Source organism: Lissotriton helveticus, chromosome 11 (genome assembly GCF_964261635.1).
Source record: "Lissotriton helveticus chromosome 11, aLisHel1.1, whole genome shotgun sequence".
NCBI classification, from domain to species: Eukaryota; Metazoa; Chordata; class Amphibia; order Caudata; family Salamandridae; genus Lissotriton; species Lissotriton helveticus.
In genome coordinates this window covers 606,319,400-606,339,766 of record NC_136072.1, presented here as the reverse complement: position 1 = coordinate 606,339,766, position 20,367 = coordinate 606,319,400, and the positions used below count along the sequence as shown (strand labels likewise).

At 48.6% G+C, this 20,367-nt stretch overlaps 1 protein-coding gene across 3 annotated transcripts in view; it reads right to left on the bottom strand.

Moving 5' to 3' along the window:
* Positions 1–20,367, bottom strand: part of U2SURP (U2 snRNP associated SURP domain containing) — an 878,864-nt gene that overhangs the window by 79,086 nt on the left and 779,411 nt on the right. The window lies entirely within an intron of this gene.

Genomic DNA, 20,367 nt, shown 5'->3' with positions numbered 1-20,367 from the left:
AGGGATCCCTCGATGGTCAATTCGCAGCAGAGGCAAGTGCCACATTTGTGATGGCCTGTGATGGGTGGTAATCCCATCATCTGTCTTAGCGATGGTTGTTTGTCTTTTTTAGTTCCTGCTCTGATCACATGGTTGGCCACGCTGCTCTCCTTTTTGAATGCGAATAACGGTGGAGCTTGCAGGCTAGTGTCCAAGTTTTTTACAAGGTGCCAATTTTGTAAAATGATTTTTTTGAGATTATTGGCATTTGGACAGTAGGTGGTTACACAGACTTGCCTGTTGGAAGCGGATTTGTTTTTCCTTTCCGCTTCCAACAGGCAAGTCTGTGTAACCACCTACTGTCCAAATGCCAATAATCTCAAAAAAAAGGAGAGCAGCGTGGCCAACCATGTGATCAGAGCAGGAACTAAAAAAGACAAACAACCATCGCTAAAACAGATGATGGGATTACCACCCATCACAGGCCATCACAAATGTGGCACTTGCCTCTGCTGCGAATTGACCATCGAGGGATCCATTTTTCAACATTGTGGGATATCATGGAAACACGACAGTTTCAGCAACTGTAGAACCAACTATGTGGTATATGGCATTACCTGTCCGTGCGGGTTACTCTATATCGGAAAAACTAATCAGGAAATTCGGACTCGAATCACCCAACATAAATCCAGAATAAAAAATGGGATCGACACTGCCCCATTGGTTAACCACTGGAAACGTTGTAAACACTTGCTTAGTGATCTCAAATGGACTGTGATCTCACGTGTCGAAAAAGATGCACGAGGAGGAGATATGGAGCTGAAACTATCCAAAAGGGAAGCTTACTTAATTGTAAAATTTGACACAGCTGTCAAAGGATTAAATGAGATCCCAGAGATATATAAACTTTAATCCAGGAATTTCATCATGCTATAAGGTTATACATTCGATCTACAGGACGCTACACATGCGCAATCAACACCACATTACGAGAAGCCTTCCCGGCTTGTCTCTGTTTCACGCATGCGCACCAGCGCGGCATTTATTGAGCAGCCTTGCAAGTTACCACACACTCCACGCATGCGCGGGAGAACAGTGCCACAGGGGACGCCGATTCATTGAGACCGACGGAGCTTCATACCGGTAAGCCTGAGCAGGATCGGGACGCTTGATAAACATGCCTATACTAGACCGGCGCATGGAATAAACGAGCCTTTCGTTTTTCTTCTTTAACAGAGGCCGTTTTTCCAAAACATTTATTGGATTCTTTGCACGTACTGTCCTTGTTCAAGGACGCATTTTGCCACGATCATCCGGTAAGCAATCCACAGCCTCATATTTTATTCATGAGCACCGCACCCGGTCCCGCCATACTAAACGAACGCTGCTCTGTTACAGGCCCCCTTCCTACTTGAACTTGCAACACCACAAGATATCGTCAAGGTAAACTTTTTTCTGGACAATGGCAAGCTTCTTTCGCTGTGTGTTTTTCAGCTTACTCATGTAGTCCCTTGCATGTTGTTCTTTTCATCACACAGGTTTTACTCCTTCCCTGGATACTCTCCATAGTGGTAAGCAGAAGGCTCCTTGGGTGGCAATGCTTTAGAGCACCTTGATATTTTATTATAATAGTTTTTTAGATACACACGATAGAATTCTTTTTCTCTCTTTTTTCTTAGAATGACCTGGCCCTGACGAAAATCCCTGCCAAACCTCGGGGATTTGAAACGCGTAGGCCGTTCCATGTTCAGTGTCTGCTTCCCTTTCATAAGTTTTGTCCTTTAGTGTGAACACAGTGACACATTACTGGTTTACAAAAAAATTGCTGTATATATTCCAATTTGATATTTGATTTTTCTGATTCATTTTGATTTACACTTGTAAATATTATTGTATACATAATTGTATAGACTGCAGCAGACCCAATACATCACACGATTATTTATCATTTATTTAATCGTGTGTGTATTTGTATGTTTTCTGTGTATGAATGGTAAGATATGATTGTGATATGACTGACTTTGGCATGCATGTTGAATTTTAAAACTCACTGTTTTTTTTGTCCGTATTGTATTTAGTGTATGTAAAAGTGTTGCTCTTGTTCTAAATGTATATGACTAATACAAATATACCCCTGTGTTTTTTTGACTAAGATATTCTAATAAAAAGCTACTTATAAGCACATCCCAGCTCGGATAAACTTTCTTTGCTCTGGTGGCAAACTCTTTGTTAATCAGTATCAGTATAGGCAATTGTTCTTTGTTGTTTTTGAATTGTGGCTTAGCCTTGCTGATTAAGAGCCAACCCTATTCGTTCCTAGGATGAATCCCAAAGAGCGTGTGAGTATCAGCCCAGCAAATTGCTGGCATTAACAGATTGGAGGGTCAAGCTGTTAGAAGAAAAGACAGGTTTGAGAACTTTTTCAATTGCTTAGAGAACCTATCTGGGGGAGTGGTGGGAAATGTATTGGGATTAGAACAGCTGGTGGAAGCCTGTACCACTAGGGTTTCTTGCAAGAGGTACGAGAAGGGAAGGGGAAGGCAGGCCATCCAGAGACTGGGCCAAGTCGGCACCGGAAAGGACAATTGGGCAGCATCTTCAGCGGCGAAGCTCTGCTCTGAAGTTGGCCAACTTTTGAAGTGAAATTGACAAGGATGGCATTGCCCTGCATCTGTTCAGGCGAATATGAATGGTGTGAAGGAGCGGATTCCCGCTTTGACTTCTTGTGCTTCTTACTCTTACCAGAGAACTTGAAACACAACGAAGACAGACTTCTGGAGTGGCTCCAGGAATGAGAGTAAGAGTGAAGTTTAGACTCAGAGTTGGACTCTTTTTATGCTTGGTGATGTAGAGTTTCACCTCGGTACCCTGATAGTCTTCGAATTCGAGGTGCAGTCTCAGAGTTGTGGTTCAACTAAAGGCACCACAGGCAACTGAATGGGGATCGGTCACAGGCATTTGTTTGTGACAGTTCCTACAGGGCTTAAACTGTTTGCTTTAGGGGATGACATCTCTTGCACGCTGTAGTATTTTAAAGAAAAATCGAGGCAAATGTTTCAGGGACAAAAGCTGAGCCTGGGGGTGCGGAAAAAACCATGATGTCAGCATGAGGGATTGGTGCCTATATAGGCCCCTCACGTAATTTCGGTGCCAGTGCAGAGCAGCAAGGCACCACCATCCGGGCACGCAGAGGTACGGCTGAAATGTTTCCGGATCCAGTCTGACGCCTGGGAAATATTTAAAAGGTGAAGAATCAGTAGCTAGAAGTCTATGTTTTGTGTCAGCCTACTGGGGACACCTTCAGTATTGGTCATTCTGCACCAGCTTGGCTCGAAAAACATTCTGCAGGGACCAATGCCAGTCATGCAGCAGCTGAATTTTATTCTGGCCTCTCAGGTACTCTTGTCATGATCATGTATCTGCTTGGACCAGGCAGCCTTCGTATATGTACACTCTAAACACGGTTGCCATCCCTCAAGGAGGTGATAGAGGTTCGGTTCAGAATATAGGATCTCTATCAATTGTTTCATACAGTCCTGTAGCCAGCTTCCTGTAAATGCCCCATTTCACCAGATATTCAGACTTGGTGGATCTGCCATGGGTGACAGAATGATTGTTCAATTTGCTGGTAAGGCATACATTGGAAGAAGTCATGGTGACATTCTGTGCATCGATCTTCAAAGGGAGGCACAGCCTCTCCTAAAAGAACTTGGTACATAGTATGGATCCCACAGTCAATCCATTTTTACTATTGTAAAGGTTCCCCAGAGAGTAGAATCTTTGAATTGTTCCACAGTGGACTGCTCAGATGCAGAAAAGGGTGCTGTTGTAGGAGGCTATGACTGGCGATCCATATTTCTGCATTATAAAAAGTGAATCTCATCAACTATTAGTTCTTTACCTTGGTCACTATGCTCTGATCAGCTAGTCGTTGACATAGGATATATATTAGCTAAATACAGCCCAAGATCAGAGGCCACCACAGAATGCACATCCGTAAACACCACTAGAGACTAACTGATGCAGGAAGGGATATATGTGCACTGACCATGATGAGGGCTACGGAAAATAATTGGTGTTACTCATAATCTTTCTTAATGTGGAAATGAAAGTAAACCTCTTGGATGGTGACAGATGCTGGGCAGTCACCTCATTGCGTTATCTGAAGAATGTGTCCTAGTCACCAAGCCTGGGTGAATCCACAAGGAAACGCTGGTTTAGGTCGTTTAATTCTACAGTGATGAGAATAAAGTAACCTTTCTTAGGATTTTATGGGTTCACCTTTTAAGGCTTAGCTGGCATTGATAAAAGCCTACCCGAGTTGCAACAGTAAATAAATCTAACCACAAGCGGTAAATAACACACATTTAATTATATCATTTGATAAACCAAAAGTTCAGCTCACACTCAGTAGCCATTTCCCTTCTTGAGAACATATTTTGCTGCCGACACCTATTATAAGATATCCAGATAATGTGGGCTACATTAACATACCATTCAATGGTTACTGGAGGAGGAAAGCTGTACAGATCAAGCATAATCTCTTTCTGAGGCATAATTGTTTCCTATAAAATAATTAGCTAGAGGAATTACTGGAGTGTTTTTGGCATAAGTAAAACCCATCACAGCACATGGTAATTATAGCACGTCCTTATCAAGACTGCAGTTTTGTTTCTAACAACACCCTGCCCATCACTACTGAAGATGCATTTGGAAAACTAACTTCATGAATCCAAATAATGCTAGACGCTAAATTACAATTAGCACTGGTAAGATGGGTCTATTGCAAAAGAATAGCAACAGCATTGGTTTACTCAAAGTATGTCGAGAAAAGCACCCTTTTAATTTTCTCCAGATAACCCACTGTAATTCACTGAATTTACTTCAAGACCTCACATTGCTGGCACTGTGTTATCAACACCACCTTACTGCCTGTTTTGATATTGCCCTTTTGTTGGATTTATTTCGGTCTATCGCAGCAGCCCATCCTTTTTAAGGAGGCCTCTGAATCTGATTCAGATAGCCTATCCAGCCAACCTTGTGCCATATTAATGTGCTGGTGTGTATTACAGACCCTATGATAGAGGTGCTGCTGTGTTCTTGATGTCTAAATTTGCCACAAGTCTCCAAACTATCCCATCCACCTACTAAGTAAAGAGCAAGTAGGCAAGCAATATGAAAACAAACTGATATAATTTAATGCAGTCAACTGCAAACTCAACCTTACATAATACAGCGAAATATAAAACTACCTCCAATCCATTTTTCAGGTTCTGCTTAGCCTCAACACCTTCTGTGCCATCCAACACCCTCAGTTTTCACATTGTCTCTTTGCAATGAATTCTACGGCTTTTCGTTTTCGATGAAGATTCGGAATGAGCCCAGGGTGCTGATCTTAAGATCTGACACCGTAACCAAAGAGGATGAAATGGCAAGCTGTTTAAATTGAGGAAGTTGAATAATCATATCCACCTGGTGTATTATTGTGTCAAGTGACGGATCACGGAAACCTTGAAACATGGAACCCTATGTGGTGAAGCTATAATGTTTTTCTTGGGCCAGCACTAAGACCATCTCTCTGAGCAGTAATGATTTTCGTTCATTGTTATCTGATCAGAGTGGGTGTGGAAGGAGCCTGGTAAGCTATCCAAACTGAAAGGTTTTCTGCTTCCCCAATTCTTGACGTCATCAGCATACACTGGCAAAACATTACAGGCCCACTTTATTACATCAAGATTGGCACTATGGTCATTCTTTGCTCCCTTCATTCCGTCTTGGGTGCCAACAGTTACAAGGTTAGATCTGTACTACCTGACTTCAAGATCCTTTCAATCGAGTGAACTCCAATATAGGCCCATGTTTTACTCCTAGCTTAAAAACTTAAGTTGACAATCTGGTCCCCTGCTCTAAGAAAATATCTGTTAGGTTGTCAATCTTTACATTCAATGCGTTCCCTTAAGATTTCAGGAGCTCAAGCTTAGAAACATATCTAGTACCCTCTTGTACTATCACTCCAATAACCTTTTATTTTAATTGCTTTCAGCCTTGGTAGAAGCAGAATTTGCCTTGTTGGACTGTGAGATATGAGACTCTGCCTTATAACTTTGAAACAGCTTCTAACTTGTGATTTATCTGATTTGTGATACCCCTGCCATGCAGTATTTTCAGAATAGGAACTAGATGTCTCTGGATCACCTACTTCTGTAGAATATGATGAATCTACCAATCAAAATCTTGAGTTTTCGGACAAAGATTATGCAGCATAAAACGGACGGCCATTCTTGGGAGCTAGTTGCAATGCATCACTTCAAATAGCCATTTAATGCCAATACACCTTTATGGGAACATCTGCAAATCTAAATGGTCAGATAAGACAAACTGCTCTGTGGCTAACTCCTTTTGGAGTTGTTTAACTAAGCCATTGTGGACCCCCCCTACGAGACAATCTACAAGAAATACTCTTACAGGAGAATTTAAAAACTCAGCACCCCTGTCTTCCTCCATCCCGTCTATAGTACAGCTGGAGTACCTTCTCTGCTGTTGGTGTCTGTGCTTGTGCTTAAACAGGGAATACAGAAGCACATGGTTAAGCACACAAAGTCCAAGTATTTCCCTAATGAGGAAACACATTTTGAAAAAATGAAAGTTGAGTTTCCTGAGATGGCCTGGCTGAGGGAAACTTGTGTTACCACTAACTTTGATGCTTTGGATCTGGCCTGTTGCATGCAGTCAGATGTAGAAGCTTTTCCAAGTTCCACCTAGACTGCAGAAATTGTTGTATTAGGCAAAATGTGTGCCCTAAATACATTACCTAGAAAATAAGGCCAGTGCCTAAAGTCACAGCAGTAATACTAGAAGTTGCACCAACAGATGTTGCTGGAGAAGCCAAGGAACCTGAGAGGTTTATTACAAATGAGACTAAGTAAAGCAGTGGCTGGATTATCAACAGACTATATGAATGTCAAAACCAGGCATTGTTCTGCTTGAATTAAGGGTAACACAGTAAATTCCACCTGGGATGCACTGGATCCAGAGTTTTTCTTTTAAATGGAGGTTTATTTAGAGTGTTCTCTGAAAACACTTCAGCACCATCTGGCAGTGTACAAGTCCAGGACTGGTCAATTTTGGGCTACTACCCCCCCTATATATTCACACTTGTTAGATTCTGCTTTTGATACCACCTGGGACAAAGGTAAATTTATGTCAGCCACAGTACTCTTCTTCAATGCTCCCTTTACGTCTCATAAAATCTGACACAGGGAGGAGAAAGAGATCAGCCCTTCGAGTGCTCGAGTGTAAGCTGTTGTCAAGGAGAGCAAAACAGGATTGTATTGAGTGGAAGGTAAAAGCATAACAAAAAACGCAAGCTATCCCTCCTCCAGTAGTCCTCCACAGCACTCAACCAGATCTAAAGCCATGTAAGTATTGGGCCTCTCCCTGGTGTATCTCCCCATCAGCCATTGCTCCGGGTAACTGCAGAGCTGCCATAGCGGAACAAACCGAGATGGTTCATGCAGATGAGCACACGATCCCAGATCTCCACTCAGTTCAGACTCCACCACACAAACAGGAACTTCAGAAACCAGGAAAGCAACACATCTTGCCTCAGTTGTGGTAAAGGGAGTCAGCTCAGATTCAGGAGGTATCATTAGCTGCAGTGGATTCAACAGCTCATGTTAACTTCCTCACCCTCTTCGCCAAGTAGCTACATAGAGAGACACTAGATAGTGGTGTTAAAAAATAAAAGAAGGAACATTTTACTTAGCCTGTAAGCATCAGTTTGTAGCATGTAGTGCTGTAGATTCACATGCTCTACATGTTTCTGACTTCTAGTGTTGGGCTCAGGTGTTTGCAACTTTTTCTTCAAAAAAGTCTTTAGGGTCAGGAGGTACAGGGACTCCTCCGTTCGTTGGCAATGTGCATGGGCACTGGTTACATTGTTGGATTGTGTTTTACACAGTGTGAGCGCGTCCTGACAGGTCAGTAGGTAGGACACCCTGATGACCATGTGTGAAGTTGTGCATAACAAGATAAATATGTAAATGAAAAAGAAGAATATATGTAGCAAACATGGCTCCTGGATAAGGCGGTTGTGCGCATGTCAATCTACAGCACATGTTACAAACAGATGCTTACAGGGTAATATTTTACATTCATAGCATGTGTGACTGTAAATATATGTTTTGCATCTGCTGTAAAGCAGTACTCCCTTAACAGTGGTGCAGATGTTGGTAAAGTCTTTAGACAGTCTGACATATTGTAGCTTGTTGGTGAACTAGGATATCCACAAAGTAATATTCAGTAAACGTGTGTGGGGTGGACAATGCTGTTGACTTCCAAATTTCAGCTATAGGGATATTGTAGGAAGGTCGAGTATTATGTGGTGATGCTAGTTAGGCTTCACCATGCAATACCGACACAAACCCCAAAGATGGTCCTTGAATTCACACAAATAAATCCTTAGCTCAGTCCTGGTAGTGTGGAAAAGAGAAGCCAGGCTTTACTAGAGGGAAATGTGTTAAGCATTTCAGAGTACCAACATGGACGACAGTTAATTGACTCGAGTGAAATTCGACACTAATTTATAAAAATAGAGTGTATTTTTATCTTATTTCAGACACCAAATTGAATGGTATAGCATACATATAACCAGAATTATAGATTTTTGAAGCAATATAAAATCAGTGCACAATAATACAGTGAAACTATCATTGCAGTCAAAAGGAAATACACTATATAAAACTACCAAAATTAAATAAATATTTAGTGAAACCCTTGCAAGATAAAGTTCTGTCCAAGTAGAAGCTAACCACCATCTTCGTGTCCAGTCTATGAAGTCTCTCCTCCTCCTTAGAAGGGTGAGGGGGAGGGTATAAAGTGAGTAAGCTGATGGACTGTCCCTTCCTGCCTAAGGTGGTCACCTTAGGCAGGAAAGCAGTTCTTGTCCTAAGAGCCATTGTATGGAAAGATGTAAAAGGAGGCTTGGAACTAAGAGCCTGCATTCCACTTACCCTCCTAGTGGATGTGATTGCCATTAAAAATATAGTTTTAAATGCTAGAAACCTTCAGGGACAACTATGCAAAGGTTTAAAGGGTGAACCCATCAAAAAGGTGAGAACTAAATTCAAATCCCACTGAGGCATAATAAAAGGCGTGGGAGGAAACCTATCAGTGAGACCCTTAATGAATCTCATAACTATATGAGATTTAAACAATGATGGTTGATCCGGCAAACAAAGAAAAGCCGACAAGGCAGATAAGTAAGCTTTAACTGTTGCCACTGAGCAACCCTGTTCCACCAGGGCAAGAGAAAAACTCATATCAGATAAATGGGCGTTTAAGGGATCCATCGATTTCTCTCCACACCATTTCCCAAATTTAGCCCACCTACCAGCATAGAGCGATTTGATGGAGGGTCGTCTGGCCGATAAAATAATGTCCATCACATCCAGTGGGAGAGAGAAAGAACTCAGGTTGCCCCCTTCAATCTCCAGCCATGAAGGTGCAGGCTCTGGAGGTGGGGGCATAGAATCTGCCACTGCAAGAGGTCTGCCCTAAGAGGGAGACAGGGCGGAAGGTGCAATAAGAGATAAAGAAGGTCCGTGTACTGCACCCTTCATGGCCAATCCAGGATGATCAATATGACTTGGGCCCAGTCTTGGCGTATCTTCCTCATAACTCGAGGAATCAATGGAATGGGGGGGGGGGAACACAAAGGAGCGGTGAGCTTCACTCTAACAAACGCATCTCCCAACGCTCCCTGCAACAGATACTGAAGACTGCAGATTGATGGGCACGCGTGCTCTCGTGAGTAGCAAACCGGTCCAACTGAGCAAATTCCCACATCCTGATAATGTGAAGAACCACAACCGGATGGAGATGCCACTTGTGATCAGCTGGAAATTGCAGACAGACTGTCCGCACGCATCACATTCAGCACTCCAGTCAAATGATTTACGATCACAAATCTGATGGTCCTGAGTCCAGAACCAGAGTCGCACAGCCTTTTTGCAGAGAAGATACGACCCTACTCCTCGCTGTTTGTTGATGTACCACATCACAGTAATGTTGTCCGTTAAGACCTGAACCGACCGTTCGCGTAGGGAAGGGAGGGAGGAAGGCCTTGAGAGCCAAACTTATCACCCGCAATTCCAAAAGATTGATGTGCAACAATCTTTCCTCTGGAGACCAAACACCTTTGACTTCCAGATCCACCAGATGAGCTCCACACCCTAGAGTGGAGGCATTCGTTATCACTGTGGCCACCGGATAAGGGAGGGGGGTGGGTGAAACGGCTTCCCTCGAGACAGTTTGCCTGGAACACTACACCATTGCACTGGAGATTCTGACCACCTCCTCAAGATCACTGTTGTGTTGAAACCACTGCCTATGGAGGAACCATTGGAGGGCCCTCATATGACAGCATGCATGGATGACCAACAAAATGCAGGAAGCAAAAAGACCGAGCAGGTGCAAGACTTTCAGGACTTGAACAAACGCTCCACTTTGAAAAAGTGGAATCATAGCCTGGATGTCTTGACTTGGACAAAAGCTGTGTTGTTACCTGCAAATGAGGCGGCACTATCTCTGGCGACTTCGATTTGAGCAGCCAGAGGTTCAGATAGGTAAACACAGGAATCATGGGCCTTCCGAGTTGTGCTGTCACCACTACCATCACACCTTCGTGAATACCCAAGGTGAGGAAGTAAGGCCGAACAGAAGGACTGCAAACTGGTAATGTAGAGACCCCACCGTAAAATGGAGATACTTCCAAAGCGACTTCAGAATGGGAATGCAAAAATACGCATCCTGCAAATCGATCAACACCATCCAGTTTTCCTTCTCCAGTGTGAGAAGAACCCGTGCCAGAGTCAAAATTTTTAACTACTGTCCTTTTTGGGAATCAGGAAGTACCGGGAGAAGCACCCCTGACCTCTTTCCTAATCTGAAACTATCTTGATTGCACCCTTTTGCAGCAATGGCCGTACTTCCTGCTAGAGAAGCAGAAGATGCTCTTCCGAGCAAAAGCCCTGACAAGGAGGGAAAGGAGGGGGAATCTCCAGGAAGGGGAGGGAATACCCATTTTCTACGAAGTTTGATACCCAGAGGTCTGTAGTGACAGACCTCCAATGAGGTAGAAAATAGGCCACCCTTCCTTTCTCGGGACAAGCATGCCTTAAGAGGGCAGAGCTAGAACGGCTTCTCTGCCACAACAGTTGGAGAGGGAGAAGAGGAGGAGGAGGAGGAGGAGACTTGTTGTCGAGCAGACCACCACAGGTGACATCTGCCCCTTCCTCTGTAGAGGATTTATCTGCTGCTGCGGCTGTTGTCTGCCATGAAAGGACAAGTTCTTCGCAAAGCCACGAAGCCTGCTTAACTGTCTATAAGCCCTGTGCTGGGTCTGAAGCCCTAAGGACCCAGCTGCTGACTTGCTATCCTTAAATCACTGCAGCCCTGAATTCACCTTAGCTCCAAACAAGCGGGACTCACCAAAAGACAAGTCCAGCAACGTAGATTGAACATCAGATGAAAAGCCCAAACCTTGTAACCAGGCTTGCCTTCTCTTTGCAACAGACGACCACATTGCACAAGTTACTACTTGTGTAACGATATATCTGTAAGAGACATTAGTTAGTATTAGATTCCTTACCTTAGATTATCCCCAGGCGTCAGACTGGATCCGGAAATTTTTGCGTAGCAGTACCATTGCGCGTCGGTAGACGTCGTCTGCGGCTCCGCGTCCGTCGTCGGCGTTGTGGGCGCCGTGATGACGTCGTAGGAGTACTTAGACGCCGCCTCCGCGTGCTGACGTCAGTTCTTAGACACAGCTTTTCCGCACCAGAAACGCAGAGCCATGTTAAAAACCAACACTGGTGCCATTGAAACTAGGACCCTGAAAGGGGGTAACCCTAACCCTAGATATCGGTTCGCAGAACGGGGAGGATGGGTGGGTCGGTAAGGAATCTAATACTAACTAATGTTTCTTACAGATATATCGTTACACAAGTAGTAACTTGTGAATCTGAAAGAAACACGTTAGTATTAGATTCCTTACCTTAGAATAGATACCCCAGCAATACCAACCCCGGTGGTGGGTCTGCGAACCAATAATCACACCAGAAAGTCCTGGAGGACGGAACTGCCAAAAAAGCCATCCTTCCGGACTTGGCTGTCCAGGCAGTAGTGTCTTGCAAAAGTGTGCAGCGATGCCCACGTAGCTGCCTGACAGATGTCTTGTAAGGGCACCCCCCGGCCCAGGGCAGTTGTAGTCGCCGTGGCTCGGGTGGAATGAGCCCTTAATCCAACAGGGGGCTCCTTTCTAGCCAAGGAGTAGCATGCCTGGATACACAAGATGATCCACCGGGAGATGGTCCTCTTGTGCACTGCTTTCCCCTTCTTAGCGCCCACGTAACCAACAAAGAGTTGGTCATCCACCCGGAACTGGCGTGTGCGATCCAAGTAGAATGAGAGCGCACGTTTTGGGTCCAGACGGTGGAGCCGCTCTTCCTCTTTAGAGGGATGCGGTGGCGGAAAGAAGGTTGGCAAGGTGATAGACTGCCCGATATGGAAGGCCGTGACAACCTTGGGCAGGAAAGATGGCTTGGTACGCAACACCACTTTGTCCGGATGGACAGAAAGGAAAGGTGGAGTACAAGAAAGGGCCTGGAACTCACTCACTCTCCTGGTAGAGATGATGCCAACCAGGAAAGCAGTCTTCGAAAGTAAGAAGGCGAAGAGGACAGTTGTGAAGAGGCTCAAAGGGAGCGCACATCAGAAACGTAAGAACCAGGTTCAAGTCCCACTCAGGCATCACAAACGGAACAGGAGGGAATGTGTGAGTGATGCCCTTTAGAAATCTATTTACAATAGGGGACTTGAACAAAGAAGGTTGATCAGGCAGGCTTAGAAAGGCTGAAAGGGCAGAAAGGTAGCCCTTGATAGTGCCCAGAGCAGAGCCCTGCTGGGCAAGAGAAAGAAGGAAGAGAAGAACTTCAGAAAGAGGGGCAGCAAGAGGATCCACAGCCTTTGCTGTGCACCATGCCACAAATCTGTTCCACCTGCTGGCGTATACCGACTTTGTGGAGGGGCGCCTGGCTGCCAGAATGACGTTACAGACTTCAGGAGGCAAGTCAAATGGCCTCAACTGTCGCCGCTCAATCTCCAAGCATGGAGGTGGAGACTGGACAGGTTCGGGTGGAGGACCGTCCCCTGCTGCTGCGACAGAAGGTCCTCCTGAAGAGGCAGACGAACCGGGGGATCGACTGACATACTGAGTAGCTCTGGATACCAGTACCTTCGTGCCCAGTCCGGAGCCACAAGGATGACTTGGGCCCGGTCGCACTTGATCTTCTTCAGCACTCTGGGCAGAAGTGGTATAGGCGGAAAGGCGTACAACAGACCGCAACTCCACTCGCGACGAAAAGCGTCTCCGAGCGAGTGCCGCCTTGGAAATTCCAACGCGCAGAACTTATGACATTGCGCGTTCTCTTCGGTGGCGAATAGATCTAACCAAGGCTCTCCCCATCGCTGAAAGAGGCCTTGCGCCACGTCCGAGTTCAGACGCCATTCGTGATCCATCGTGCACCGACGACTGAGCTCGTCCGCCCTGGCATTCAGAGAACCTGCCAGGTGTTGAGCCACCAGGGTCACGCCCTGGCGTTCCAGCCATTGTCAGAGGCGCAGAGCCTCCTGGCAAAGGGTCCACGACCCCACCCCGCCCTGTTTGTTGCAGTACCACATGGCGGCGGTGTTGTCCGTGAACACCTGCACTACACTCCCCCTGACAGAGGGGAGGAATGCCTTCAGCGCTAGACGAATCGCCCGTAACTGCAACAGGTTGATGTGGAGCCGGGCCTCCGCCGGAGACCAGAGGCCTCTGATCTCCGCCTCTCCCATGTGGCCACCCCATCCCTGGAGGGACGCGTCCGTCACAACTACGTGCTCCGGTTGGGGAAGGGAGAGGGATCTGCCGCTGACCCAATCGCGGTCCGTGAGCCACCACTGCAGCTGTCTCGCAGTGCCCTCCAAGATCAGGACGTGGTCAGATAGGTTGCCCTGATGCTGGGCCCACTGAAACTTCAGGTCCCACTGCAGAGCCCGCATTCGCCACCTGGCGTGATGCACCAGTAGGATGCTGGAGGCCATCAGCCCCAGAAGCCGCAGCGTCAACCTGACCGAGACCCGGGATAACGGCTGAAAGATGGGAATCAGAGCCTGAATATCCCGGACCCGCTGTTCGGGTGGATAAACCCGAAACCGCGCCGAGTCGAGAACCGCTCCGATGAAAAGGAGCTTCTGAGAGGGGCACAGGTGTGACTTCGGCACATTGATGGAGAACCCCTGCCGGTGCAGGAGGTCTGCCGTAGTCTGGAGGTGGCTGACGACTGTCTGGGGCGAGCCCGCCTTCAACAACCAGTCGTCGCGGTAGGGGAAGACTGAAACCCCTACCCTGCGCAGGTGAGCTGCGACCACCGCCATCACCTTTGTGAACACCCGTGGGGCGCTGGTAAGGCCGAAGGGGAGCACGGTATACTGAAAGTGCTCGTGGCCTACCGTGAACCGCAGGTAGCGCCGGTGGGCCGGCAGGACGGGGATGTGGAAATAAGCGTCCTGCAAGTCCAACGCTACCATCCAGTCTCCTGGGTCCAGGGCAGCAAGGACCTGAGCCAGTGTCAGCATCTTGAACTTCTCCTTTATTATTATTAAACCATTTTATAGCGCGCTCTGCTACTGAGGAGTATCCTGGCGCGGGGGAAAGAACAGCGAAACCACGTGCTTTAAGAAAAGGAATCTCAAGTAGCGCTGTTAAACAGATGAGTTTTTAGTTGTTTTTTGAAGACGGCTACATTGGGTGTGGAGCGCAATTGAAGAGGAAGGGCATTCCAAGCGCGCGCCACGACCACCGCAATCGACTGGCCGCCAAGCCTGGCACGCTTGAAACGGGGAAGGGATAATCGAAACAGAGTGGAAGATCTCAGAGTACGTGTGGGAATGTAGCTAACAAATCTTTTCCTCAGGTACTGGGGGCCTTGTTGGTGGATAGCACGAAACGCCAAAACTAGCGACTTAAACCGGATGCGCTGTGCAACCGGAAGCCAGTGTAGTAAGCGCAACTCCGCGCGGACACTCATCCATCTAGGAATGTTGAATAAAAGGCGGACTGTCGCGTTCTGGATGACTTGCAGGCGTTTTACCAGATAAGAAGGGATTCCGCTGAACAGGGCATTGGCATAGTCCAGCCTGGACAGTATAAGCGCACGCGCAACAGACTCCCTTGCCTCTCTAGGAAGCAGGGGAAAGAATTTGCGAAGCATTTTTAAGGTCGCAAAACAGGTGCCGGTAAGTGTTTTGATATGGTGTTCAAATCTCAAGTCCTCTCCGAACCAGATGCCCCAATTCTTGGCAGGTCTCCCCATCTCTTTAGGGCCTGGAATGTCAGGCGGCCATAGTGTTCTCATGAACGAGGGGGGAAAAGAGCCATAAAAGAGAACCTCAGATTTGTCCTCGTTGCACTTCAGCTGGGCCCTCGTCAGCCAACGAAATACAGCGGACAAACAAAGATGAACTGTAGAGGTATCGAGGTTGTCATCTGGCCAGGTAAACAGCAATTGGGTATCGTCTGCATACCCTATGATCTTAGCCCCGAACTGCTCAGCTAGATAAACCAAAGGTGTAATATAGGCGTTGAACAGTAAGGGGCTAAGGGTGGAACCTTGCGGGACACCTGTAAGCAGAGGCTCGGACTTGGAAGCGTAAGGGGGCAGCCAGACCTGCTGGGTCCTGTCAGACAAGAAGGAGGACAGCCAGTCTAACACAACCCCACCAATGCCTATATCCGCCAGCCGGCCGAGAAGAAGCTCATGGGGGACGGTATCGAACGCGGCAGAGAGGTCCAAAAGGATAAGGACCGCTCTGCCGCCTCCGTCTAGGCAGTCCCGGATGGCCTCGCTCATCTCCAGGAGGGCTGTCTCGGTGCTGTAAGCAGCCCTGAAGCCCGACTGGGCCGGGTGGAGGGCATTGGAAGTTTCGACGAATCTCTCTAGTTGTCGAAATGCCACCTTCTCACAAATCTTTGTGAGAGCCGGTAAGAGGGAGATTGGTCGGTAATTCCCGGGGACCGACCAGTCTAGACTAGGTTTCTTTAGGAGAGGCAGAAGCTTAGCCTGCTTCCACACAGTAGGGACCACGCCCGTCCTCAGGGAGAGGTTCACAATCTGCGTGATCTCAAAACAGACCAGATCCGCCACCTCCGAAAGTACCCGGGCAGGGCACGGGTCAGCAGGGGAACCAGATTTCAGGGACTGGATTAACGGGAGAGTAGTATCCTCCGAAATTTGCTCAAAGACCGTGAACCGCTGTTCCGGGCTAGGGCAAAAAGAGGGATAGGGTCCCTCTGTTGAGTGATCGGTGGAGAGGGCAGCTGCAAGGTCTTGCTGAATCCTCTTTATTTTATTGGTAAAAAAGGAAGACAGATCCTCACACCATTGCAACGAAGATGGATGAGAAACGGCCTCAGCGACAGGTGCCACAAAGCTTTTTACAATGGCAAAGATCTCTTTGCTACTGTTGTCTGCCTTGGCAATGCGCCCAGCATAATATTTTCCCTTCGCACCCTTAATGGCAATATAGTATTCTTTTTGAGCCAGCCGTAGAGTGGATTTAGCCTCAGGGCTATAGTCCCGTCTCCACGCTTGTTCAAGCTTTTTACATCCCAATTTTAGTTCCCTTAGTTCTGGGGAAAACCAAGGTTGGGAGGGGGTGCGTCTAGATCTCGTAAGCGTAGTCTGCCTAGTGGAGGCGGTAGCCGCCTGCTGTAGCCACTCATTAAATTCGCAAACCGCCTCGTCCAGAGGCAGTTCTGATTTAAGGCGAGTGTTATCCAGAGCCAATCTGAATGCGGGTATATTAATCTTTTGGGAGTGGCGAATAAAAGGTGGGGAACAGGGTTCCACAGTCTCCCAGTTGAATCTGACCAAATCATGGTCTGACCAGGTTGTTTTCTCAACAGCCACAGCCTGAATTGGGAAGTTGGAACATACCAGGTCAAGCAGATGGCCCCCCCTGTGCGTCGGGGCAGACACCCATTGCTTGAGTTGGGCAAGCTCCAAGATTTCACCGAGCCTATGGGCATCAGGTGAATCAGGGACATCCATATGAATATTCAGGTCCCCGACCAGTAGGAATCTAGGAAAACCCAGGGCCCGTGGGACCAGATACTCTTCCAGGGAGTCCAAAAAACGAGTAGCCAGACCCGGAGGTCTGTATATAAGAGAGCCTCCTAGGGTGAAGTGGGGAGAAGTTGTGATTGAAAAGTGGAGAACCTCACCCCCTATGTCCGAAACCGGCGGCTCAGAAGCGAAGCTCCACTCCTCCTTAAACACAACCGCAAGTCCACCGCCTCTACCCAGGGGACGGTCCGCTCTAGCGATCTTGAACCCTCTAGGGATCGCGAGCTCTACACTAGGTGCGGAGGTGCTGGTCAGCCATGTCTCCGTAAGGAACAGCACCTCCAGTTTATCATCCACCAATAGATCAAAGATTTCGGCGGCATGCCTAACTGCAGATCTGGCATTAATCAATCCCGCCCGAATGTTCGTGGCAGGAGCGTCACTGGCTAAGCGTGGAGGGGGGGAGGGTTGGAAGAAAAAACCACAAGAGGGGCATATAGGCATAAGACAATTCATGTCAGCACGTGTGCAGTGCCCGCTGTTGGCTGGGGGGGCAAGCCTCCACAGATCGTGGTGGGAATACCTGAGAATTGCAGATTTGCCCAAGCCCAAGGGTCGCCGAGTAGAATGGCTGGCCCTGGGCCCGTCCGAGGCACGGACGGGCACAGACGGGCCCTCCTTTGGCGCTCCTTCGGCGCGCAGACGGCGCGACCGCTGCGCGCTCTATGGTGTACCATTATTTATCGCCCAAGCCCCTCCCCGAGCTGGACCGCTAACTTCCGACCAGCCGGGTACCGGGCCTCACCAAAGATGGCGCCGCCCGACCTGACCCTCCACAACAAACGGCACAGATGAGCCGCGGTGGACCGGGGTTCAGGGGAACCGGGAAACAGTGCACAAGGTATTTAATCACACAACAAAGTTAAAATGAGCAAACAACACAATTCGTGATCAATTGAGTGTAGAGTAAAAATATTGGTTTTTAAAAATGCGCTAGTGAATCAGTGCTGCGGAGAGTAAGTAGGCAGAAGAGGAACCCTCGCAGTCTGCCCGTCTTTCCCCAGCGAGGTCTCTGAGTGCTGCCACCACCTAGATCAGTCGCGAGGAGGCCGAGCAATCAGGGTCTATTTAGCGCCCAAGCCCCTCCCCGAGCTGGACCGCTAACTTCCGACCAGCCGGGTACCGGGCCTCACCAAAGATGGCGCCGCCCGACCTGACCCTCCACAACAAACGGCACAGATGAGCCGCGGTGGACCGGGGTTCAGGGGAACCGGGAAACAGTGCACAAGGTATTTAATCACACAACAAAGTTAAAATGAGCAAACAACACAATTCGTGATCAATTGAGTGTAGAGTAAAAATATTGGTTTTTAAAAATGCGCTAGTGAATCAGTGCTGCGGAGAGTAAGTAGGCAGAAGAGGAACCCTCGCAGTCTGCCCGTCTTTCCCCAGCGAGGTCTCTGAGTGCTGCCACCACCTAGATCAGTCGCGAGGAGGCCGAGCAATCAGGGTCTATTTAGCGCCCAAGCCCCTCCCCGAGCTGGACCGCTAACTTCCGACCAGCCGGGTACCGGGCCTCACCAAAGATGGCGCCGCCCGACCTGACCCTCCACAACAAACGGCACAGATGAGCCGCGGTGGACCGGGGTTCAGGGGAACCGGGAAACAGTGCACAAGGTATTTATTCACACAACAAAGTTAAAATGAGCAAACAACACAATTCGTGATCAATTGAGTGTAGAGTAAAAATATTGGTTTTTAAAAATGCGCTAGTGAATCAGTGCTGCGGAGAGTAAGTAGGCAGAAGAGGAACCCTCGCAGTCTGCCCGTCTTTCCCCAGCGAGGTCTCCTGGGTCCAGGGCAGCAAGGACCTGAGCCAGTGTCAGCATCTTGAACTTCTCCTTCCGGAGAAAGCCGTTGACGTTCCTTAGGTCCAAAATAGGGCGCAGGCCCCCTTTGCCCTTCTTGGGTACCAGAAAGTAGTGGGAGTAGCAACCACACCCTACTTCTGGCCCAGGAACGCGCTCGATGGCCCCCTTGGCCAAGAGGGCCGTAACTTCCTCCTGCAGAAGTCGCAAATGATCCCCCGATACAAGGTGGTTCTGCGGTGGCATGGCTGGAGGAGTCGCCTCGAAGGGGAGGGAGTAGCCCCTTCGGACGATCTGCAGCACCCACCTGTCCGAAGTGACGGTGCGCCAGTGGAGGTGGTGATGGCGAATCCTGCCCCCCACTGGCGTCACATGGGCCTGAAAGCACGGACTAGGAGGGTTTTGAGGCGGATGCTGCGGGGGAAGGTGTGGACTGACCTCGCCGTTGTCCCCGACCGCCGGGACGGCGGTTCCCACGGCCGCCACCGCGTTGGGTATTACCCTGCGGAGCGTGGCTGGCAGCTGGGAGCGTGTGGGTACACCCCTTCCGTGGCCACGAAAGGAATGATAAGCAGCCGATTGCTGGCGCGGGGCCGAGAGGCCCAAGGACTTGGCCGTAGCCCTGGAGTCCTTAAAGCGCTCAAGCGCATGGTCTGCTTTGTCGCCAAAGAGGCGATGGCCATCAAACTGCATGTCCATCAGAGTGTTTTGGACATCGGCCGAAAAGTTGGCGGACCGCAACCAGGCGTGGCGTCTGACCGCCACCGTCGTTGCCATCGCTCTACCCAGTGAGTCGGTGGTATCCAGCCCACATCGTATAGAATATTTGGCTGCATCCCGGCCTTCCACAAGGGCTTGGCCGAGTTTGGCCCGTACCTCCAACGGACACTCTGGCAGCACTTCCGCGACCGTATCCCACAGAGAGTGGGTGTAGCGGCCCAAGAGGCATGTGGTGTTAGAAGACCGCAGTCCTAGACTAAGGGACGAGAAGATCTTTTCGCCGTACTGCTCGTACCTCTTGGATTCCCTGTCCGGCGGTGCCGACGGGAATGCGGTCTGGGAATTGGAGGCCTGGATGACCAGGCTCTCGGGGGTAGGGAGGGTGGACAGGAAACATGGGTCGCCCGGGGCGGGGCGGTGGCGTCTGGCCACGTTCCTATCTACGGGCGAACCCGTAGCGGGCTTGGACCAAGTGCCCAGAAGAACGTCGGTCAAGGCCTCATTAAAGGGCAGCAGAGGCTCAGGCGAGCTTGACTGCGGTTTAAGGACCTCAGTGAGGAGATTAGTCCTCACGGCCGCGACGGGGAGCTCAAGGCCCAAGGCCTTGGCAGCCCTCATCAACACCACACTGT